Source organism: Scyliorhinus torazame, chromosome 18 (assembly GCF_047496885.1).
Source record: "Scyliorhinus torazame isolate Kashiwa2021f chromosome 18, sScyTor2.1, whole genome shotgun sequence".
NCBI classification, from domain to species: domain Eukaryota; kingdom Metazoa; phylum Chordata; class Chondrichthyes; order Carcharhiniformes; family Scyliorhinidae; genus Scyliorhinus; species Scyliorhinus torazame.
Genome location: NC_092724.1, coordinates 33,826,374 through 33,851,166, shown reverse-complemented (window position 1 = coordinate 33,851,166; position 24,793 = coordinate 33,826,374). Strand labels below are relative to the sequence as shown.

The 24,793-nt window shown below is 47.0% G+C and overlaps 1 long non-coding RNA gene across 2 annotated transcripts in view; it reads right to left on the bottom strand.

Moving 5' to 3' along the window:
- Window positions 1-364: 364 nt before the first annotated feature.
- Window positions 365-24,793, bottom strand: part of LOC140395107 (uncharacterized) — a 47,711-nt gene continuing 23,282 nt past the window's right edge. For both annotated transcript variants that reach the window (XR_011936108.1, XR_011936109.1), the window contains exons 2-3: window positions 9,125-9,270; window positions 365-1,387 (exon numbers count right to left, since the gene is read on the bottom strand). This is a non-coding gene — a long non-coding RNA (uncharacterized lncRNA). The remainder of the gene's footprint in view (window positions 1,388-9,124; window positions 9,271-24,793) is intronic.

Sequence of the window (24,793 nt, the reverse complement as noted above, 5' to 3'; positions counted from 1 at the left end):
TTATTGATTGTGACATTGTGTTGAACAACAAGGACTATAGAGTCATCCAAACTCAAAACATTAGATCTGATCTCTCTCCACAGATACTGTCAGACCTGCTGAGATCGCTCACCATTTTCTGTTTTTGTCTTCTAGGCCGAAACATCTGTTGGAAAGCTACTGTAGAGAGCTGCCATTTCCTTTTGCAGCCACCCATCCCTTAATGCTTGATCCCTCGGACCTGGTCCCTGGCACAGGGCCCACGGCCAGCTGTTTGGGGTGTAACTGACGTTCTCTTTCATCTCCATGATGTTTTGGCCCTGCATCTGTTCCATGCACAGGCCCGCGGGGGCGCAAGAAAATTCCAGGATAGCGCAAAAGCGGACAAAATTCAACATCATTGTTTATCTTTCCACAACACCCGCGAAATGAGTGTTCTCATGGTCATAATCGTGGTCATAAAATACATTACATGCCACCTGGTTTTCAGGTACATTCATAGACAACCTGCCTCAAATGGAATGGACGTTTGCTCACTGAAACAATCGATTATTTAAGAGAGAAAGTATCTTCATGTTGATAAATTTAGTATAATACAGTGAAATATGTAAATTACAAGTCCTTATTTTCAAAATAGTCATTGTATGTGCAACATTGTAAAAATTGACCCAACAGTCTTGAAGGGCCAGCTAAGATAATGATCAGCACGGTGGTACAGTGGTTAGCACGGCTGCTTCACAGCGCCAGGGACCCAGGGCTCCTGACCTTAGGTGACTGCCTGTGTGGAGTTTGCACTTTCTACCCATGTCTGCGTGGGTTTCTTAATAATAATCTTTATTAGTGTCACAAGTAGGCTTACATTAACACTGCAATGAAGTTACTGTGAAAATCCCCTCGTCGCCACATTCCGGTGCCTGTTGGGGTACACTGAGAGAGAATTCAGAATATCCAATTCACCGAACAGCATGTCTTTCAGGACATGTGGGAGGAAACCGGAGCACCCGGAGGAAGTCCACGCAGACACGGGGAGAACATGCAGACTCCGCACAGACAGCAACCCAAGCCGGAAATCGAACCTGGGACCCCGTCGCTGTTAAGCAACAGTGCTAGCCACTATGCTACCGTGCCGCAGATACAAAAGAAAAGCTTTTGGAGGCGAGAGTTCTTAATATAGCCCTTGATTGTGGTGTCAGATGGCGGTTTCCACATCCAGGTACCGCATTAGGTCCTTCTTATCCAGGGTATTTTAGTTTGATCTTCCTGTTGTGGGTCCTTTCTTCTGCACATCCATGTCCTTGTGTCCTTCCTGAGGCAAAGAATCCAAGGTACTGTGCCAAAAGGCCGTAATACATTCTTTGGGAGGAGGGAGCAATGGACCTGCGAGGAACAGCCTTCTCTTGACAGCATGCTGGGGTTCAAGAAAAAAAATGTAATTACTGTCAGACAAAATTAGGCAGGAGCAAGGTAGGTAGGTCCCAGTTTCCATTTTAACTCCTTCTCCCCCTTTCAGTCCCCTCTTATCAGGTTTCTGCCAGGCGTTGGGTGTTTCAATCCCCCTCTCTGGCCCCTTTGCACTCGGATTCTAACTATATTATTCGTAGTTAGCTTGCTTTCAAGCTGGGATACTTTTGTCTGAGGTGCTGAAGCTGGATGTGCTTGAGTTTAGCAGTGTCTGACTTGACTTAATCTAGAAAAGTTGAAATGATGGAGATGAATTTGAATCACCCTTTTCATGTTTGGAAGTTACCAGGGAACAACCAAAGATTGCCTTTCTATATAGAGATTAATATTGAGCACCTTGTACAGAATGTCATAATATACACCAGTATATCATGGTGCAGACGCACACACACACTGATGGACATGCAGTGGGACCAATCAGCAAACACAACACTGCAGCCAATCACCAGTGAGAACACACGCACTATAAAGACAGGGGACAGGCAAGTTCCCGCTCATTCTAGTAGCAGCCAGCTCGGAGCACAGAGCTCACATCCTGCAACACAGACATTCACCATGTGCTGAGTGCATCACCTGGTTAGGACTAGGCAAGGGTCAACAGTTAAAGCTGGTATTGCATTTACCCACAGTTCAAGTATGTTAATATAGTTAACCTTATAATAAAATAGAGTTGCACCACTTCCAGTGTTGGTGACCTGTTTGTGATCCAGAACACCCAACACATCACAGAATAGTTGACTATTCAGTATTAAATAAATGTTCCAGTCATAATTGCTTGCTATTAACAGAGCAGGGCCTACATTGTCCAATTTGGAGCAGTAATATTGTCAGTGCAGAGGGGGTTATGCCAACATATTGTCATGTGGCAATGTAGCTGTTGACCACTTGCCACATGCTCCTGTAATCTGAAATAAATGGGGTCAGATCTTACATTCCACTTCCCCAGCCCTGTCTAGGTCATGGGGTACAGTACTGTACTGCACTGACTGCAGTTCAGCATAGTTTAGCTCCTTCATATAGACTGTCATTCACCTGGATGTTAAAATTGGTCCCTAGTTGGCCTCCAGGCCCTCAGTTGCTCCTTGCTAGCCCATTACTATTTACAACCTCCCTTTCTGGAGATTGCTGGCAGCAGCTCAAGACAGGAACACAACTAGATTAGCCATGATCATATTGAGCAGACTCAAAGGATTGAATGGCCTAATCCTGCTATTAATGTCCCTGTGCATGTTCCTTACCAAGCTCTTCTGATCCCAAGGGACCGGCATTCTCTGACCACAATCGTTAACACCTGATTCTATGGGCATCGGGCAGAAACCGAGCAAAAAGGTTGGGGCGGTGTCTTGATATCGCTCCTGGGTCACTAACCTACAAGTTTATAATGTTACCACCTCAGAATATGAACATTGAGTATAAAAGAACAAACTTACTGAGTTCTCTAATCTTACACATCAAGAGGAATAGGCCTTGTGGCGATGATCCTCAAGTGGATTATGGAGGGAGAGGGGGCGGCATGGAAGAGGATGGAGATGGCGTCCTGTAAAGGAACGAGCCTGGGGGTGTTGGTGACGGCACCGCTGCCGCTCTCGCCGCCAAAGTATACCACGAGCCTGGTGGTGGCCGCAATGCTAAGGATCTGGGGCCAGTGGAGACGGCACCGGGGTGCAATGGGAGCATCGGTGTGGTCCCCGATCAGGGGTAACCACCGGTTTGTCCCGGGGAAGATGGATGGGGGTTCCAGAGCTGGCATCGGGCAGGGATTGGAAGAATGGGAGACCTGTTCATCGACGGGACGTTTGCGAGCCTAGGGGCACTGGAGGAGAAGTTCAAGTTACCCCCGGGAAATGCCTTTAGATATATGCAGGTGAGGGCTTTTGTGAGGCGACAGGTGAGGGAATTCCCGTTGCTCCCGGCACAAGAAGTTCAAGATAGGGTGACCTCGGGTGTATGGGGCGGGGAGGGCAAGGTGTCGGAAATACACCAGGAGTTGAAAGAAGAGGGGGAAGCGCTGGTAGAAGAGTTGAAGGGTAAATGGGAGGAGGAGCTGGGGGAGGAGATCGAGGAAGGTCTGTGGGCTGATGCCCTAGGTAGGGTTAATTCCTCCTCCTCGTGTGCCAGGCTCAGCCTGATACAATTTAAGGTGGTCCACAGAGCGCACTTGACGGGGGCGAGGTTGAGTAGGTTCTTTGGGGTAGAGGACAGATGTGGAAGGTGCTCAGGGAGCCCGGCGAACCATGTCCATATGATTTGGTCATGCCCGGCACTGGAGGGGTTCTGGAGAGGCGTGGCGGGAGCAATATCTCACGTGGTGAAAGTCCGGGTCAAGCCAAGCTGGGGGCTAGCAATATTTGGAGTAGTGGACGAACCGGGAGTGCAGGAGGCGAAAGAGGCCGGCATTCTGGCCTTTGCGTCCCTAGTAGCCCGGCGAAGGATCTTGCTAATGTGGAAGGAGGTGAAGCCCCCCAGCCTGGAGGCCTGGATAAATGATATGGCTGGGTTTATAAAGTTGGAGAGGATTAAGTTCGCCTTGAGAGGGTCTGCGCAGGGGTTTTACAGGCGGTGGCAACCGTTCCTAGACTATCTCGCGGAGCGTTAGAGGAAGGTCGGTCAGCAGCAGCAGCAACCTTGGGGGGGGGCGCCCTGGGGGGGGGGGGGGGGGGGATGGGGGAGAGGGGGGACTGCCTGGGAGGGTGGATGAGCAAGAGATAACATGAAGGGTTGGGGAAACTGGCACGTACGGGTGAGGGCCAGTGTACAAAGCTGTGTAAATATATCATTTTGCCATGTATATATCTTGCTCTGCATGATTTCTCGGGTTTTTTTTGTTACGGGGGGGGGGGTTATTGTTTGTAAGGGAGAAAAATTGTGTTAAAAAACTTTAATAAATATTTTTTTTTTTAAAAAGAGGAATAGGCCTTTATCTTTGCCGTCATACCTGGTGAGATACTGTACATAGCCAACAGTGGTGTCATTTTAAAGTCATTATACTAGTAATCCACCTAATGCTCTGAGGACATGGGTTCAAAACCCACCATGGAACCTTGTGATCTTTAAATTCAATTAGAAAATCTGGAACTAAAAGCTAATCTAAGTAATGGTGAATATGAACCATCATTGATTGTTGTAAAATTAAAATTGGTTCACTAATGTCTTTCAAGGAAGGACAGCTTCCATCCTTACTTGGTCTGGCCAACCTGTGATTCCAGAGCTACAGACTCTTCACTGCCCCGCTGAAGTGTCCTGGCAAACCACACAGTGAATGGGCAATTAGGGAGAGGCAACAAATGTTGCCCTCGTCAATGAAACCCATCAAAGAATGAAGAAAAAAAGCATCCTAAGCATTAATGTGCTTTGCTGTAAAGAAAGAAAAATAAGTTGTATTCACCAAGCATCTCATGCGACCTTTGTGCATCACAGCCAATGTAGTACAATACGCAACAACTTATTAAAGAAAATAATCTGAATGGATCTGTTAGGGATAGTACTGAGGATTAGACAGACACCATCAGCTTGAGATTATCGAGTGCCGTTCGAAATGAAAAAAAATGAAAATGAAAATCGCTTATTGTCACAAGTAGGCTTCAAATGAAGTTACTGTGAAAAGCCCCTCGTCGCCACATTCCGGCGCCTGTTCGGGGAGGCTGTTACGGGAATTGAACCGTGCTGCTGGCCTGCCTTGGTCTGCTTTCAAAGCCAGCAATTTAGCCCTGTGCTAAACAGCCCCTTAAACAGAAATATGGTGGTTCCCATATGGAAATGTCGATGCAGGAATTGCACATTTAATTCAGTGGGTTTTCTGACATTCTTCCCCATTTACCTTTTTGGAACTAGCTTTCAACTCTGAGGATGTGATAATTGAATTTAAATTCCACCAACTATCGTTGTGGGATTTGAACCCATGTCCCCAGAGCACTAGGCCAGGCCTCTGGACTACTAATCCAGTGACTTTGCACCTGCCTCAGCATCTGCCATGGAAGTATCTCACCAAGTAATGCAGCAAGGGTAAATGTACAGAATTGGAGTTAACCTTGAGCATGGGTTGAAAATTGGCTGGAAATAGAATGTCGAGTCTATTATAGAACCAACAGTACATGGGTGGTAGAAAGAATGGCCCAATGGGCCAAATGGTCTTTTATCATTTTCTGTTTTCTTATCATTTATTCAGTCAAAAAGAGGGATGTTTATCGATGCAATATAATTTCTCACCACCAGGTGGTAGTGTTGCACTCTGAGTAACAATTTGTGACGTTTTAGGCAGTCCAACTAGTGCCATCTGCTGTGGGCCCTGCTTGATAAAACATTGACGCCCTCCTCAGGATGTATCTACACTGCAGCTAAATGTAGGGCAGACAATTTAGTGGGCCTAGCAAGAAGTGGAACAGTTTAGACGAACAAAGTTGAGCATTGCCGGATACTGGTGTGGGTTAGAACTTTCTGTCAACACCTGAAAATAAAGAAGAATCCGGAAGCATCTCTGTTCATAGAATCATAGAATTTACAGTGCAGAAGAAGGCCATTCGGCCCACCGTGTCTGCACCGGCCACTGGAAAGAGCACCCTACCCAAGCCCAGACCTCCACCCTATCCCCATAACCCAGTAACCCCACCCAACACTAAGGGCAATTTTGGACACTAAGGGCAATTCAGCATAGCCAATCCACCTAACCTGCACATCTTTGGACTGTGGGAGGAAACCAGAGCACCCGGAGGAAACACACGCACACATGGGGAGAACGTGCAGACTCCGCACAGACAGTGGCCCAAGCCGGGAATCGAACCTTGGCCCCTGGATCTGTGAAGCAATTGTGCTATCCGCAATGCTACGGTGCTGCGTTGTGCAACAGCATGTTTACACTGAAGTTAGGCAGGCAGCTTACAACGTTCCCAAGTGTGCCCAAGGTCACAATTACCCCCCACCCCCCGCCTCTGGAGTTGCCACTCGGATTTGCTGAAGCCTTTCCCTTTATGTGATGGACTGTTGCTTCATAAATAGTAGAAATCTAATGGGTTTTCAAAGACGACTGGGCAGGAATCCTGCGAGATGTCTCCTGCCACACATGCTGTAGGACCCCCTGCACCAGGAAAATAGTGCATAGATTATTTCCCCAAAGTAGGAAAGGTTTGAGTGGGTTGAAACAGGCTTTGCACCAGTCAAGGGTGCACCATCGAGAATCACAGGTCAGAATTCTAAGAGGATCAAAACCATGATGGCTGTAACTCTGGAGGGATTTTGAGCCATTTAGGAGAGTTATCTGAACCATACCGCCCCCCCCCCCCCCCCAATTAATTTGCTGCTTCTTCATGTTCAATAATATATGCAGTATTTCAGTGTGAATGCGAACCGGGTACTCCATTTTGGACAAGTTTCATTTTTCCCCATTCCTGATCTGTTACATTTTTTTTGACACAGCGAGTTACTGTGATCTGGAATGTGCTTCCTGAAAAAAAGATGGAAGCAGATGCAATAGTAACTTTTGAAAGGACACTGGGTAAACGCTTGAAGGAAGAAAATTAGCAGGACCATGGGGGAAGAACAGGACAATGAAACAAGTTGGAGAGCTCTATAATAAAGTCAGTATAGGCACGTAAGGCTAAATGGCCTCCTTCTGGGTCGTTTCATTTGCTGATTCAATGAATTCAACGCCCAATCTCATTTCCCATCATTAATTTCCCAGTCTCATCCAGTCTAAGAACCAGTGTTCACTTTGGCTGCTCCTTTGTCATAGAATCCCTATAATGCAGGCCATTTGGCCCATCGAGTCTGCACCAATCCACTGAAAGACCACCCTACCTAGGTCCAATCCCCCACCCTCTCCCCATAATCCCATCTAACCTGCAAATCTTTGGACACTAAGGGTCAATTTAGCGTGACCAATCCACTTAACCTGCATATCTTTGGATTGTGGGAGGAAACCGGACTACCCAGAGAAAGCGCACGCAGACACCCAAGGCCGGAATCGAATCAGGGTCCCTATGAGGCAGCAGTGCTAACTATTGTGCCACCTTTTTGTACTCTTGTAGAAGCTTTTACTGTCTATTTATATATTTCTTGGTAGTTTTCGCCCATAGTTTTCTCCAATTTTACCCTCTTTATTGTGATTTTAATCATGTTTTGCTGTTTACTAAGACTTTCCCAATCTTTTGTCCTAGCAAGAATCTTTGCAGCAATTTTTCAATTTGACACCACCTTTAACTTTCTTAGTTAGCCACAGATGGTCCATCCTTCTGGTAATGTCTTTCTTCTTTAATGGACTATATCTTATGCAATATCTCCTTAAATATCTGCCTCTGCTTCTCTACCATCTTCCCATTTAATCTATTTACACCGTTCACTTTAGCCAACCCTGTCTTCATTTCTTTGCAATTACCTTTATTTAAGTTTAAGAGGCTAATTACGGACCCACTTTTCTCAGCTCCGAAGGCAGCCCATATACCCTCAACTTACTTGATTTATGTATTCTCCTTCAGAGCCCCTCTGCAGTGACATGGACCTTGCACACATGCACCCACACATTCCCACAACACCACATCCGTCATGATTTCCTCTCCCCCTCTGACCTTATGTACGAACACTACAACGTCTCTCAATATTTGCCAGTGATCACCAGGTTTCCTGTCACTTTGCCCCCATTAACTGGATTTCCCTCTCTCAGTATCTCTGCTGCTGCAGTAGAAGAACTGCATTCAAGATGTTTCATTTCCAACTCCTTGTGCCTCCAAGTCATTTTTTTCCCATTTTGCTCAACATTTTTTGCGTTTTTCCAGAGAAGTATTTCTTGTAATCTCTAAAGGGCAGCACGGTTGCACAGCGGTTAGCACGGTTGCTTCACAGTGACAGGGTCCCAGGTTCGATTCCTAGCTTGGGTCACTGTCTGTGCGGAGTCTGCACGTTCTCCCTGTGTCTGCGTGGGTTTCCTCCGAGTGCTCTGGTTTCCTCCCACAAGTCCCAAAAGACTAGCAGCTAGGTAATTTGGACATTCTGAATTCTCCCTCCGTGTACCCGAACAGGCGCCGGAATGTGGCGACTAGAGGCTTTTCACAGTAACTTCATTGCGGTGTTAATGTAAGCCTACTTGTGACAATAAAGATTTAAATTAAATAAAGCATTTTTTTCCTCGGGACCCACTTTTGCTAACCAGCCAACGTTCGGGATCCATGCCGGCCGACCGTCCCAACCCACACCACATTTGCTTATGTTTAATGAAAAAGAGAAGCCTGCTTGGCCCTCACGATCTCACCTAAATCAGGTTCAAAGGAGTAGAGGGCGATGCGCATATCAGCTGCAGACTTCAGCCAGATCCTTTGTGCCATCTTATATCTTTATGAAAACAGAAAATCCAACCTCGCACATGTAGGTGGTCGTGAAGGGCATTAGAAACAAAGTGCGCATTTTACTCAGCACTGGATACTCCTGGGAGATGTTACATCAGAATGCTGACAACCTCAGGGGCTTTTGCCATGCTTTTAATGTGGAATTACAGGTCAGCTGCAGCAGCATTTTTAATTTGGAGTCGGCTCTAAGTTAATAACTGACTCTGGGATCTTAAACTCCAAAGGAATTTTTCACCCGCCACTTCTCTTTCAAAATCTGAAACTCCTCCCCCCATTTGCCAGTACTGCCTTGCATATAACACACATGGGGTTTTGCATCCTTATTTGCATTGGCATAATTGACAGAACCATACCTCAAGAAATCATCTTCATACTGCTTTTTTCTCGACTTAAGTTGATGGATGGTTGGATATAGTCAGTAGTTTGCCTGTTGGGAACACTGAAGGAATGTGCTGTTTGATACGATCCACCAGTCATTCAGCCAAGTATAACACCGACACTAAAATTCATTAAAAGGGTTTGCACATTACTTATTTGTCTGATAGGTGTTACAATCCCAGCTGATGTTATAACTGGATGGTATGATTCCAGAATGGAACCCTGGCTCAAAAGACCATCAGTGGGATTCTCTGCCAACGGGATTCTCCATTGCGCTGGCAATGAACCACGCCCACAGGTTTCCCAGCAATGTAGGGTGGCCACAATGGTAAATCCCATTGGCAGGTAGTGGGAACGGTGAACCCCACTGACGGTGAGAGCGAGCTGCCCAGGAAAACACGGCTGGCGGACTGGAGAATTCCGCTCCATAACCTTTTTTAATAAAATGTGGAGGAAAAGAGTCACAAAACTTCTAATTAGTTTTAACAACAAGAAACAAATGCTTATTAATAATGAAAAGATAGGATTATGATACAATCTTCTTTTACTCCCCTTATCTTAACACACAGATTTTAAGATTAACCCGAATTGCACAGTATATCTTATGCTACGATGGTCTCAGTAACACAACAGCCCTTTATACACAGAAGATGGCTGTGGTCAAATACACTGTCCACTCTGAACCTCAAGTGAATGTCTGATTTCTCCTCAGAATCCCCCCAGGTGATTGCCACAAGAGAGTTTCCAAATTCCACTCCCAGAAAGTGTGCTTTAAAATCTTCTTTGAAATCACTGTTCTCCATGAACCAGTTGCATTCTGAAATCCAGTCCAGGTTTTCCAAATGACTCATTTAAACAAAGCTTCCACTCCAATGGCAACAATTAATCCAGTATCCTGGATTTTCAACACCCCCTTTAGGATTTTTCTGTCCAAATTATTCACAATTGCTTTAACTCTTGATTCCCAGGCTCTATTAAAAATAGCATCAAACATTTGATTTACCTCTGAAACCTGCTTTGCTTACTTTAGTTCTGGTTACTGCAGCAGTTTATTTAAGTCAGAAAACTTTGTTTACCTCTCCCCTTGAAATCTCATGAACAATAACTTGTTCTTTGTTCTCTTAACTTCAGTCTTCTTAAGATAATCTTTCTGTCCTTTTCCCTGGTTATCTGAACTATTTCTGGTTCTTTGGCATGTCTTCCTCTCTGCAACTCCCTTGTCCTGTCCAGTTTCTCCTGGGAGAGTTGAGAGTTGTTCACTTCCCGATGGACTATCTTCAACTGCAAGAGTTCCAGCTAAACTAAAACTTAAAAGCCTTCCTATCATAAAAGGTCCCCAGTTGCTAAGCAACGACTGCTACTTCTATTTACTCTCGCGCCGTAGCCCTCGCTAAGCCCAATAGAAATACAGTTAGAATTGAAACCAACTCCTACACAAACACCTTTGTCCAGCATGAATTTAACTATAGGTTTTACCCTTCCAGGCACAGAAACATTAAATTAAACTCATTTAAAATTATACCTTACTTCTAATGTTTACCAATACAAATATAAATCCCTTAAAACAATCTTTTCTTTCCTAACACAGCCAGAATGTCTTTTTAGCTAGACGGCATAATCCTGTTAGTAGAAAATACCACTTGTGTTGCTATTGCAGTGTAAGGGCCTTTCTTGTTGTTTCCCTTATTTCTCATTCCTTTTATTTTCATTCTGATCCATCGATATTTAATTGACAGAGACCTTTAAGTCGAGAAGAGGAAGTGAGGAGCTTGAAAGTTACAAAATGGTACACTGTGCTATTGGAGTTTAGCTTTTGGACAGAAGAACTCAGACCTTTTGGCACTCAAGAGATTTAAGGGATTTGGTTCGATTGGTTGGCTCGGGGCCAATGAATTGGCAAAAGGCCATATTCTGCCTGGCGACAGGGTACTACCCGAGTGGGATAGATAGAATAGATAGAAATTACAGTGCAGAAAGAGGCCATTCGGCCCATCGAGTCTAAACCGGCCCTTGGAAAAAGCACCCCACTTAAGCCCACCCTATTCCCGTAACTCCATAAACCATTAACCCCTGCCAACCTTTTTTGGACACAAAGGCAATTTATCATGGCCAATCCACCTAACCTGTACATCTTTGGACTGTGGGAGGAAATCGGAGCGTCTGAAGGAAACCCACACAGACACGGGGAGAATGTGCAGACTCCGCACAGACAGTGACCCAAGCCAAAAATTGACCCTGAGACCCGAGAGCTGTGAAGCAACTGTGCTAACCACTGTGCTGCCCCTGCTACTGTGCTGCCACGTGATGGTCTTCAGAGAACGGAGGAAAGTTCTCTCTCTCTATTTCTCCAGAAATGCTGCCTGCTGTTGTGTTCTGAACCTGCAGAGACGTTTTTGAGACCTGAACGAATTTACAGTTAAAACCATTACAGACGGAAAACAGAAACCTCGCAATGAAAACCTAGATTGAAGAAAGGTGTACTGGCAGAAGTCCATCTGAAACAATGACTCTTATCCTTTTACTTTTGTCATTATTTTACACCCTTCTTTTCCCCTCTGTGTTTGTCTTGTGTCCGTGTTGAGGGTTGGGCAATTTAAAGTTGGAGGGGGTTAGGAATTATATAATAGTTAATCAGTTGGAGTTGCTGCATATTTAATTATAGTTATTGTTATTAATAAAAAGTAGTTGTGTTTAAACTTACAAGACTGTAGTTATTGGGCAGCCAAGGGCCAAAAGCTTTGGGTGTTTTCCATGAATTATTTGTTCATTTCAATTGTGTTGCGACTCCAGGTCTGGTGGGGCATGAATTGACCATGCACTAGCCCAGGAGCCGTAACAATAGTGACAGCACAAAAGAGCTAGTTTCAACTGTTGCTCAAATATTTGAGATACCTCGCCCTTCCGGGATAAGCAAAGGTTGATTGAGCACTTTTCAGGACTGAACAAGAAGGCTTTAGACCCATTTATAAGTTTGTGTGATGTACCGTGAGCATTGATATGACCAAAGTGTCATTATCCTGCAGGATCACTTTGATGTGTCCAACTTCAGCATCAAGCTTACACAGTGAGAAAAGGGCTTGGGCCTTATTAATGAAGTTCATATAGTATAATCTATAGTGGGTGGATCTGTTGGAATTCTAACGTGTATATTGACAGTGTAGGTAGGCTTGCAGTAGACAGTAATAGAGAATCCATTGGCAGATTTCTCAACTAGCACTCATTTGACTGTTCCATATCAAAGATGAATTTGAGTGCAGGAAGGAGCCCATTAAGGTGTGTAAGGAAGTTTTTACGTGCAGTTTCGAGACAAATGTAGCATCTACATATTGGACGTATGCAAGAGGTAGGAGGTTAGGTGTCATTCCATTAAAGATGCATTTCTCGTGGATGCCAACAGAAATATTTGTGAAAACTGAGCCCAGGGGGTGTCCATGGCAATACCTTCTACTTGGGCATACATGGTGTCGTAAAAAGTGAACTCAACTTCATGAATTGCTGAATTCATAAGTTCAATAAATAGGGATTCAGACAATGGTGATGTATCCAGTTCACCATGATATAGTGATGTGGTGCAAATGTCTATGGCTTCCTTGAGCGGCACATTGGGGAATAGGCTAGCAATGTCAAACCCACACATGGGTACAAATTTGCTATCACTATGCAAGCCCTGTACGGTCTTGACAAAGGTGAAGAAATCCTTCATCGTGTATGTGGAACACTTGGTCAGAAACCTAATGGACTCCATCATGCCCTCAAATTCACCTTTCAAATGGAGCAGTCAAATGAGCTTCCCTTCCTCAATGTGCTATTTGAAAAATCTGCCAGTGGGTTCTCCATTACTGTCTACCGCAAGCCTACCTTCATTGGCCAATACAAGCATTGGGATTCCTACAGTTCCATGTGCTATAGGATTGGCCTTAACGGCAACCTCATAAATAAGTGTCCAAGCCATTTGCTAACCACACAAGTTTAATGCTGAAATAGGGCACATCAAAGTCATCCTACTTCTGTCAAGCCACAAAGATATTCTGCCCATTGTGTTGAATATAAGAAATGGGCATATTTTATAGTTTGTATTTTTGCAGTAATATTACTAAAACCTAGCTTAAAATGCTTTCAGACAATATGTCTGCTGGAGCTGTGACTAAAAGTGAGGTAATCAGTGATTTTTGCAGAGGGAGTGTTTTGCTAATCGATATTAAAAGCCATTTTACCTGTTTGCAGATAGAGAGCTAATGCAATGTTGGAATAGTTTGTGCCTGGCTAAACAGATATTGTAACAAGAGACAAAGGAATGTTGTGTGCCTTGAGTGCAGTTAGTGTAGTTAATGGGAGGGATCAGGTCGGTCTGGACAAAGGAGGTTTTTCCTGGACTTTAAACTGAGCAGAAGGTTTTCAGCTTTGTCCTAAAAAAGGTTTCCCTCTCCAAGGACTGCACCAAGATAAGCAAGTAAAACCTGGTTGTTAACTTTATACGCAAGTGTAATTTAAAATATCTGGGTTGCTTAATTGGAATGTAGAGGCAGGTTTCAGGAAACATGTTACGATGCTGTAAATGTTAACTGTAAAACTATTTATTTTTTGATAATGTGCTTAATTCTGTGTTCAAAATTAAAGTTTGTTTTAATATAAAAGCTATCTACTGGTCAGTGTTATCACTCCTATGTTGCAATAACATTTCCTCAGTTTTACCAAATGCAAATAGTGTGGTTATAATGCATGATCTTAATAAAAACTGGGGTTCTGTTCTGGACTCATAACACTATCATGTAAATGAGTAATGCAAACTATGAATCTCATTGTCAGTGCAATGCTGACTACGTAGGTCGTATGCCCCAACAGCTGATGGATCATATCAAACAGCACATCCCTTTGGCTGTTCCCAACTGGCAAAAGACTGACTGTCCAATCAGCCCGTACTTGCAAAGCTCAAAACATAGGCCAGGATTTTCTGGCCTTGTCTGCTGACGGGGTCTTCATGTTGCACCAAAGATAACCCCCACCACGGTTCCCACGGCAGCATGGCTAGTGAGAAACACAAATGGCCAGTGACTTTAGCAGGAGCTAAAGACCTTGCCGCTGGTCAATGGTGACCCACCATTGTAAAACACGTTGGGGCAGGGGGGGCAGAAAATCTCGGCCATAATGTCCAACATTAGATGTAATTCGGTGATTGAACAACATTCACTAAACAATCCTGACTGTTCTAAAGAATTACATAGAAAACCAATCTAAGATCAGTCAGTCAGACGTACAATTACACACTCAGCATGCAAGAAGCTACATATATTCATACACAGGTCACTGTCCTTTATAGTCAGAAGGAACCTGTCCACACATTGCACCATTTTCTACTAAACAAACGCTTTGTGGGTAGCCATCCCTGGTACATTCCCCATGGCAATGCTTTGGTCAATCAGAATCGGCCTATCTGGTTAGAATTTGAAGAAAAGCTTAGCAGTTAACCATTTCCTAGTGCATTCTCCATGGCAACGCCCGCACGAATCAGAGTCCACTTGCCACCAATCAGCACACTCTTCTCATGAAATATAAATTGTTATTCCCTTTACCATAGACATTCTTGTGAACAGTCCTGATAAGAGCAAGACAAAAAAACATTGACGTCACAAGACATCTCTTTTTTTCAGCAGTACTAAAGTTCTGTAATGCCAACCTGTTAAACCCATTTCTTTCCCCTCAATCATTGGAGTAACTGTTTTTTTATACCTCGTCTATGAGCAATTAATTGCCAACAGAGAGAGCAATATTTGAAACTCTGCTGTATATATACTTTGTGTGCAGAAAATTGTGGAAAATATTGATTTGGTTGGTTGTCGTCAAGAATGCCCATTATTTAGTGTTTGAACTCATTGTTCATTGATTAATTCCAGTTGTTCAAAATTCCACTGAGAAAATACAATTTTATAACAATTGGCACTAGATTCACTATCAATGCTAGAAGAGCTATTGGGTCATAATCATGTCACAACAGAACAGGGGAGTCCAGGTTTTGTTTCTTATGTTCATCTGTCATGTTGACATGCTGCTGAACTGTACCAGAACCCCTGAAATCATCACTCTGTGAAACATCTGTAGTTAGCACTGATTCGCGTTTTCCTTCTTTCGCCCTGAGTGATTGTCCATGATGGCACAGCCTGTCGGGAAGTGTGAAACCATGGGCTGGCACTTTGTAACGTTGGAGTGGGATGTAACATCACTGCTCCCGCTGAACTGGACCACAGGTATGAACCCCTCTGTTGTGCCAATGCAGGGAGGCACTGAACAGGATCCAGCCAATTCCCCACAGGGAACAAAACAACCATGAAATACCACCACAAGTTCCTCTTAGAAACCTCCTTGAAATTGGCTTTCAGGAAAACGCCTTTTAATAAGGAATCACTCCTTGACACAACACATACAAATATGTCAAAGAAAATGCTTCTTGATATGAAATGGTTAATATCTGTTCAACGGAACCACAACATACATATGTATTTTTCAGTGTTTCAGCTGAAATGTGTTATCGTGACGCACCATTCGAGTTGTTTTTCAAACAATTAAAGAACGGACTGTGAAAATCAGCAATGTGTGTGTCTTTTGTTACCATTTATTGCTGGAGCCTCTTTCTTACAGTTATTGGCTCGCATTCATCTAGGCAAAAGCACATACAAACTTTAACGGTGAGGCAGAAATAGATAGATCCTTCGTATTAAGAGGATGAGCTGCACGTAAAGATTCAAGCTCTATAATCATAAACAAAAATGATTGAGGAAGTCTTGATAAAATATTATTAACTTGTATGGACAAGATTCATTTGGTATGTTATTTATTCAGGAAAGTATGTCGACGACATCAATTTAAATGAGTGAGCAACATTAGAAAAAAATGTCTTTTTAAATGGCGGCAAATGGTTGGGGAATAATGCGCAGGGCAGAGTGAACGTTGTAACCTTTTGAAATGTAACTTTAATAGAAAGACCAAGAGGTCACCGGCCTGGAGCATTAACTCTGTTTCACTCCAATGATGTTTAATAATAATATTTATTGTCACAAGTAGGCTTACATTAACACTACAATGGAATACTGCGAAACACCCCTAGTCGCCACACTTCGCGCCTGTTCGGGTACACCGAGGGAGAAGTCAGAATGTCCAAGTTACCGGACAGCACGTCTTTCAGGACATGTGAGAGGAAACCGGAGCACCCGGAGGAAACACACGCAGACACGGGGAGATAGTGCAGACTGCACACAGACAGACCCAAGCCAGGAATCAAATCTGGGACTCTGGCATTGTGAAGCAACAGTGCTAGCCACTGTGCTACAGTGCTGCCTGTTCTGCTCAACTATTTCCAGCATTTTCTGTGTTAATTTTGGATTTCTGGCTCCCACAGTAATTTGTTTTTGCAATAGGGGAATATTGGAAAGAGGGATTTTAATTGCCTACATTTGCCGTTTGGGGCAGGGGTTTCAATCGAACATGGGAGCAAGGTCAGGAGCGCGGGGTGCTCTGAAACTCAATCTTCCAACACTTGTTTGATCTAGTGGAATTTTTGAAGGGAGGAGCTGACAACTCACAAGCCTCCAATTAACTTGCTGGTCAGGTCAATAAATAGTCTGTTAACAGTCTGCAGAGGGACATAATCAAATTTTCAAAGTTAACAATGGGAAAAACAAATGATCTGGGACATGTTCATGCACAGCTGTCAGGAGCACAGTGAGGAGCCATTATTGATTCTCGCCACTGATGGAACATCTTGTATAAGAAAAGGATATTCAAACTGATGGGCTCAATTAGCTCAAAATTGCTATCACTTGAGCAGATCAGCTTGAATATTTGCGGGGTGAGCGTTTGGGACCATGAAACTGCGGGCCCTCTATTTTTTAATTTAATTTTATTATTTATTCTCCTGCCTGCTCTCTGCCTTGAGGCAATGGCAAGCCGAGTAATGGTTGCTGTTTGCCTTTTAAAATCAATCTCTAGAATGAGTTTCTGCCTCCTCCCTGTGCCTGCCATCCTTCTGAGTGCTGGGGGAGATGGTGGCACAGTGGTAATCCAGAGGCCCAAGCTATTGCTCTGGGAACAGGGGTTCAAGTCCCACCTTAGCAGTTGGTGAAATTTAAATTCATTAAATAATATCTGGAATGGTGACATTGATTGTCGTCAAAACCTATCTGGTTCCCCGGTGTTCTTTAGGGAAGAAAATCTGCCATCTTTACACATGTGACTCCAGACTCACAGGATTGTGCTCGACTCTCCACTGCCCTCTGAAGTGGCCAAGCAAGCCACTCAGTTCAAGGGAAATTAGGGATGGGCAGCAAATGCCAGCCCTGCCAACAATACCCAAATCTCGTTAAAGAATTTTTAAAAAGTGTTTTGTAGACCACAAATGAATCTGGACCAAGTAGGTAGAAAGAAAGTTTTTTATTGCAATGCAAAAGTATTTACAATATACATCAGGTCCCAGCTGTGTCTGAACTGTCGGTTCCATGTCTGGCCGGCTTCACACTAAACTTGAACATGAAGGATTTGGGCACCCCGCCCCCTTCGCAGGGGAGCCCATATTCGGCAAGACCCACGGGGATAGTGATTTCTCCCATCCTGTGGGTGGTGTGCAGGTTATAACAGTCACCTTCAAGCCAGTTAGGGCCTTTTTCACTGTAAATCGCACTGCCAGACTGGTGCTGACACAATGCAGAGGTTGGACATACAAAATGGCCCCAATGTTGGGTTCCTGACTCCAGACTGAAAATTCAGGCGTGGGTTTGTAGTATTATTTGAGCTCTGATTACAAACGGCAGATTAAAGCTTCAGGTCTTCAGCTGATGGAGTTAGAGAGCAGGGGATGACTACATCAGGCAAGAGAAATACTCACTCCTACTTTTAAAGAACAGGTGTTCTGGCTTGATGTTTTAAAGAATAATAGGGCTTGTTAATCTTTCATGACATTACACACAAAGAGGTGAGACTGAGTAAGGTGCCCAAGTGAAGTGGGGTTAGAGAGTGGAGGAAAATTGGATCAGAGTCTGTGGGTGCAATTTAATTCCGATTTTAAAGTCAGATTGTTTTCTTTTACACATAAGTGTTTTTTTTTTTAATAAATATTTTATTGAGGCATTTTTGGTATTGTAACTACAACAAAATATACAATGTACATGAAACTATAAACATAGTGCAAAAGCCTTCTCCCTTCCTTACAGGTCCCACCTTTATTAACCCCCTACTCTCAGTGAAACCCCCCTCTTCTGCTGACGATTAATTTTCCGCGAAGTCGACGAACGGTTGCCACCTTCGGGCGAACCCTAACACTGACCCTCTCAAAGCGAACTTGATTTTCTCCAAACAGAGAAAGCTAGCCATATCCGATAGCCAGGTCTCCGACTTCGGGGGCTTTGAGTCCCTTCAAGCTAATAGTATCCGTCTCCGGGCTACCAGGGAAGCAAAGGCCAGAACGTCTGCCTCTTTCGCCTCCTGGATTCCCGGGTCTTCCGACACCCTGAAAATCGCCACCTCTGGACTCAGCGCCACCCTTGTTTTTAACACCGTGGACATGACATCTGCAAACCCCTGCCAAAATCCCCTAAGTTTCGGACATGCCCAGAACATGTGGACATGGTTCGCTGGTCCTCCCGCACATTTTGCACACCTGTCTTCCACCCCAAATAATCTGCTCATCTGGGCCTGATGCACTATCAATTACCAAGAGATGAGAGTAGAGAGTAATTGAGGCTTTATTACGCAGAGATGTGGAGCCTCCCGCAGCTGCTGCCGAAATGGCTGCAGCTCGGAGAGCACACACATTTATACTCCACCTACTGGGCGTAGCCAGCAGGCAGAGATCTACCCCCGTACCTGTAGTACAGGGGCCTTACCGTAATACCCTCATATGCAGTATATACAATACAACAGTGGTGACTACCACATTCACCCTCTGTTAAAAAAGAGCCCAGCGGGGGGGGTGGAAAACTATTTACATACAGGTTGTTTAAAATTTTAGAAAGAGTTTACACATTTAGACAATTGGGCGCCTTGATCCGTCGTTGCGAGTGCCGCAGTTCTGGTGGTGATGCAGGCGTCGGTTCGGTCATCGGTGACTCCGGGAGCGTGTCGACCTCATCTTCATCCCCGGGTGGGACCATGGGGAGGACGGATCATCCTGGAGCGGGGGCTGTGGTGGGGTGCACTGGGGGGAGGGAGGGTGGTGCCGGGGCAGCGGGGGGGGGGGGGGTTGTGGGGACCCAGCTGGCGCCAGGTCCCTGAGGGAGACTGCGTCTTGGCAGCCATCGGGATACGCTACGTAGGCGTACTGCGGGGTCGCGTGGAGTAGCTGTACCCTCTCAACCAATGGGTCCGCCTTGAGGAGCCTCACGTGCTTGCAGAGGAGAACGAGTCCTGGAGCTGCCAGCCATGTTGGGAGTGAAACCCCAGAGGTGGACTTCCTGGGGAAGGCAAAGAGACGTTCATGGGGAGTTTCGTTAGTCGCAGTACACAGGAGCAACCGAATGGAGTGGAGGGCGTCGGGGAGGACCTCCTGCCAGCGGGAGGCCGGGAGATTTCTGGACCATAGGGCCAGCTGGACGGACTTCCAGACCGTCCCATTCTCCCGCTCCACCTGCCTGTTTCCCCGGGGGTTGTAGCTGGTCGTCCTGCTCGAGGCAATGGCCCTGTTGAGCAGGTAGGTACTGGCGCAGCTCATCGCTCATAAATGAGGATCCCCGGTCGCTGTGGACGTAGGCGGGGAAACCGAACAGAGCGAAGATGGCGTTGAGGGCTTTGATGACGGTGGCAGACGTCATATCGGGGCATGGGATGGCGAAGGGGAATCTGGAATATTCGTCGACCACATTAAGAAAGTACGTTTTGCAGTCGGTGGAGAGGAGGGGCCCTTTGAAGTCCACGCTGAGGTGTTCACAGGGGCGGGAGGCCTTCACCAGGCACGCACGGTCTGGCTGGTAGAAGTGCGGTTTACACTCCGTGCAGACCTGGCAGTCTCTGGTGATAAGCCTGACTTCCTCGATTGAAGGGCAGATTGCGGGCCTTTATGAAATGATAAAAGCGGGTGATCCCTGGGTGACAGAGATCGTCATGCAGGGTCCGGAGTCGGTCCACTCCTGCGCTGGCACATGTACCTCGGGATAGGGCATCGGGGGGCTAGTTGAGCTTACCGGGGCGATACACAATCCCGTAATTGTAAGTGGAGAGCTCGATCCTCCACCTCAAGATCTTATCATTTTTGATCTTACCCCGCTGTGTGGTGTTAAACATGAAGGCAACTGACCGTTGGTCAGTGAGGAGAGTGAATTTCCTGCCGGCCAGGTAATGCCTCCAATGCCGCACAGCTTCAACGATAGCTTGGGCGTCCTTTTCGACAGACTAGTGCTGAATTTCGGAGGCGTGGTGCAGGAAAAAATGCCACGGGCCTGCCTGCCTGGTTGAGGGTGGCGGCCAGAGCGACGTCTGATGCATCGCTCTTGACCTGGAAAGGGAGCATCTCGTCGACTGCGTGCATCGCGGCCTTGGCGATGTCGACCTTGATGGGGTTGAAGGCCTGGTGAGCCTCGGCCGTCAGTGGGAAAACGGTGGAGTGGATGAGTGGGCGGGCCTTGTCCGCATAGTTAGGGACCCATTGGGCGTAGTACAAGAAGAACCCCAGGCATCGTTTGAGGGCCTTGGGGCAGTGGGGAAGGGGGAGTTCCATGAGGGGGCGCATGCAATCGGGATCGAGCCCTAGAACTCCGTTCTGAACTACATAGCCGAGGATGGCTAATCAGTTCATGCTGAACACGCACTTCTCCTTGTTGTAGGCTAGGTTGAGGAGTTTGGCGGTGTGGAGGAATTTGGAAAGGTTAGCGTCGTGGTCCTGCTGGTCGTGGCCGCAGATGGTGACATTATCCAGGTACGGGAAAGTGGCCCGCAGTCCATACCGGTCAACCATTCGGTCCATCTCCCTTTGGAAGACCGAGACCCCGTTAGTGACGACGAAGGGAACCCTAAGGAAGTGGTAAAGGCGGCTGTCCGCTTGAAACGCGGTGTACTGGCTGTCCGCCTTGCGAATGGGGAGCTGGTGGTAGGCAGATTTCAGGTCCACTGTCGAGAAGACCCGGTACTGTGCAATCTGATTGACCATATCAGATATGCGTGGGAGGGGGTACGCGTCGAGCTGCGTGTACCGATTGATAGTCTGACTGTAGTCAACGACCATCCTGTTTTTCTCCCCAGTTTTCACCACTACCACTTGGGCTCTCCAGGGGCTGTTGCTGGCCTCAATGATCCCCTCCCGCAGCAGCCGGTGGACCTTGGACCTGATGAAGGTCCTGTCCTGGGCACTGTACCGTCTGCGCCTGGTGGTGACGGGTTTGCAATCTGAGGTGAGGGTCACAAACAGGGAAGGTGGGTCGACCTTAAGGGTCGTGAGACTGCAAACAGTAAGGGGTGGTAGGGGCCCGCCAAATTTCAGGGTTAGGCCCTGGAGGTTGCACTGGAAGTCCAGGCCAGTAGCAAGGCAGCGCATGTTTTGTTATGCTCTTGATGTAGCATAATCTGCTTCCTTGATGTGCACTCTGACAAAGGAAGGTTCAGACCTGGAGATATCTTTAACACTTTTATTAAACTATTAACAATTCTCCTACTTGGATTCAACGCTACTGTTAATCCTGCTGTAGCTACTCAGGCTGATGAACCAGTCTGATACAATCCACGTGGTGGGAGTGATGTGTTTCAAATCAACCCTGTGTACACACTGAGTGTCTCCACTGGAAAGAGGAAGATCATGTGTGCAGTGTCCTTATATATGGGTTGGTGTAATGCCCCCCTGTGGTAGTGTCACCTTTGTGTGTATCGTGAATGCCCATTGGTTGTGTCCTATCTTACTGACCTATTGGTTGACTGTCTGTGTGTCATGTCTCTGGTGTTCCCTCTAGTGTCTAGCTAGGTGTAGTGTGTAGCGCACAAAGACTCACGAGAGACGAATAGAGATGAAGTCGATGAGGCTTTATTAAGCGTGACTTGTTCCCCGCAGTTCAGTAGCAGACTGGCCTGCGGGGGAGAACTCCTGGTTCTTATACTCCGCCTTCAGGGCGGAGCTAGAGGTCAACAGCCAACCAGGACCCGGGATCTGTCAGCCAATGACATCACGGCTTCACAGTCCCACATGACCCCTAATGCATACTACCACATTCACCCCTTGTTAAAAATGAACCCGGCGGGGTGGTGCTTCGTATGGTGGTAAGGGTTTACAAGACTGGTCCTGGGAGGGAAACTTTTGCATGTCATCACAACATGTACAGAGGTTTTTTTTTTGTTTTGAACTATTTACAGTAAAAGATGGAAAAAGGAAAACGTTCTCGTTACAGTCCACAATATAGTAGTATTACATCGATGCCACGAGTCGGTCGGGCGGTCTGGTCATCCTCGTCGATCGCCTCGGCCCCGGTGGTGGTGCTTGTTCCCGTGTTGTCGTCTCCGGGAGCCTTACGGTTTCTGCTTCCGCTTCACTTCTGGTCGGACCTGGGAGGAGGACCGATCCCCCCGGGAAGGGGGCGCTCGCGGGGTACGCCGGTGGCAGGGAGGGGGTGATTGGTGTCGGGGGGGTGTGCGTGTTGCCGGCGGGCGCCAGATCTCGCAGGGAGACTGTGTCCTGTCGGCCGTCGGGGTACTCCACGTAAGCGTACTGCGGGTTCGCGTGGAGGAGGCGAACCCTCTCGACCAACGGGTCCGACTTGTGCGCCCGCACATGTTTTCGGAGCAGGATGGGTCCTGGGACCGCCAGCCAGGTCGGCAGCGACGTTCCAGAGGAGGACTTCCTGGGGAAGACAAGGAGGCGCTCATGAGGCGTTTGGTTAGTGCTAGTACACAGTAGCGACCGGATGGAGTGGAGAGCGTCCGGGAGGACCTCCTGCCACCGGGAAACTGGGAGGTCCCTGGACCGTAGGGCCAGTAGGACGGTCTTCCAGACCGTGCCGTTCTCCCTCTCTACTTGCCCGTTCCCCCGGGGGTTGTAGCTGGTCGTCCTGCTCGAGGCTATACCGTTACTGAGCAGGAAGTGGAGCAGCTCGTCATTCATAAAGGAGGACCCCCTGTCGCTGTGGACGTATGCGGGGCAACCGAACAGTGTGAATATGGTGTTAAGGGCTTTAATGACTGTGGCCGCTGTCATATCAGGGCAGGGGATGGCGAAGGGGAAACGGGAGTACTCGTCCACCACGTTCAGGAAATATATGTTGCGGTCGGTGGAGGGGAGGGGCCCTTTGAAATCCAGTCTAAGGCGTTCAAAGGGACGGGAAGCCTTGATCAGGTGTGCACCATCCGGCCTGAAAAAATGCGGTTTGCACTCTGCGCAGATGTGGCAGTTCCTTGTGACTGTACGGACCTCCTCCACAGAGTAGGGGAGGTTGCGGGACTTTATAAAGTGGTAGAACCGAGTGACCCCCGGGTGGCAGAGGTCCTCGTGGAGGGTTTGGAGGCGGTTAATTTGTGCGTTGGCACATGTGCCGCGGGATAGGGCATCGGACAGCTCGTTCAGCTTTCCGGGACGGTACATGATCTCATAGTTGAAGGTGGAGAGCTCGATCCTCCACCTTAAGATCTTGTCGTTCTTAATTTTGCCCCGCTGTGCATTATCGAACATGAAGGCTACCGACCGTTGGTCCGTGAGGAGAGTGAATCTCCTGCCGGCCAGGTAATGCCTCCAATGTCGCACAGCTTCCACTATGGCTTGGGCTTCCTTTTCCACTGAGGAGTGGCGGATTTCTGAAGCGTGGAGGGTTCGGGAGAAGAAGGCCACGGGTCTGCCTGCTTGGTTAAGGGTGGCCGCTAGAGCTACATCGGAGGCGTCGCTCTCGACCTGGAAGGGGAGGGACTCGTCGATGGCGCGCATAGTGGCCTTTGCGATATCCACTTTGATGCGGCTGAAGGCCTGGCGAGCCTCTGTCGACAGGGGGAAGGTAGTAGTCTGTATTAGTGGGCGGGCCTTGTCTGCATACTGGGGGACCCACTGGGCGTAATATGAAAAAAAACCCAGGCATCGTTTCAGGGCTTTGGAGCAGTGGGGAAGGGGAAATTCCATAAGGGGGCGCATGCGTTCGGGGTTGGGGCCTATTATCCCATTGCGCACTACGTATCCCAGGATGGCCAGCCGGTTTGTGCTAAACACGCACTTGTCCTCGTTGTATGTGAGGTTCAAGGCGTTTGCGGTCTGGAGGAATTTTTGGAGGTTGGCGTCGTGGTCCTGCTGATCGTGGCCGCAGATGGTTACGTTGTCGAGATACGGGAACGTGGCCTGTAACCCGTGTTGATCAACCATTCGGTCCATCTCCCGTTGGAAGACCGAGACCCCGTTTGTGACGCCAAATGGGACCCTTAGGAAGTGGTATAGTCGCCCATGTGCCTCGAAGGCTGTGTACTTGCGATCACTTGGGCGGATGGGGAGCTGGTGATAGGCGGACTTGAGGTCCACGGTGGAGAAGACCTTATATTGGGCAATCCGATTTACCATGTCGGATATGCGGGGGAGAGGGTACGCATCTAGCTGTGTGTACCTGTTGATGGTCTGGCTATAGTCTATGACCATCCTTTGCTTCTCCTCGGTCTTTACTACTACCACCTGTGCTCTCCAGGGACTATTGCTGGCCTGGATTATACCTTCCTTC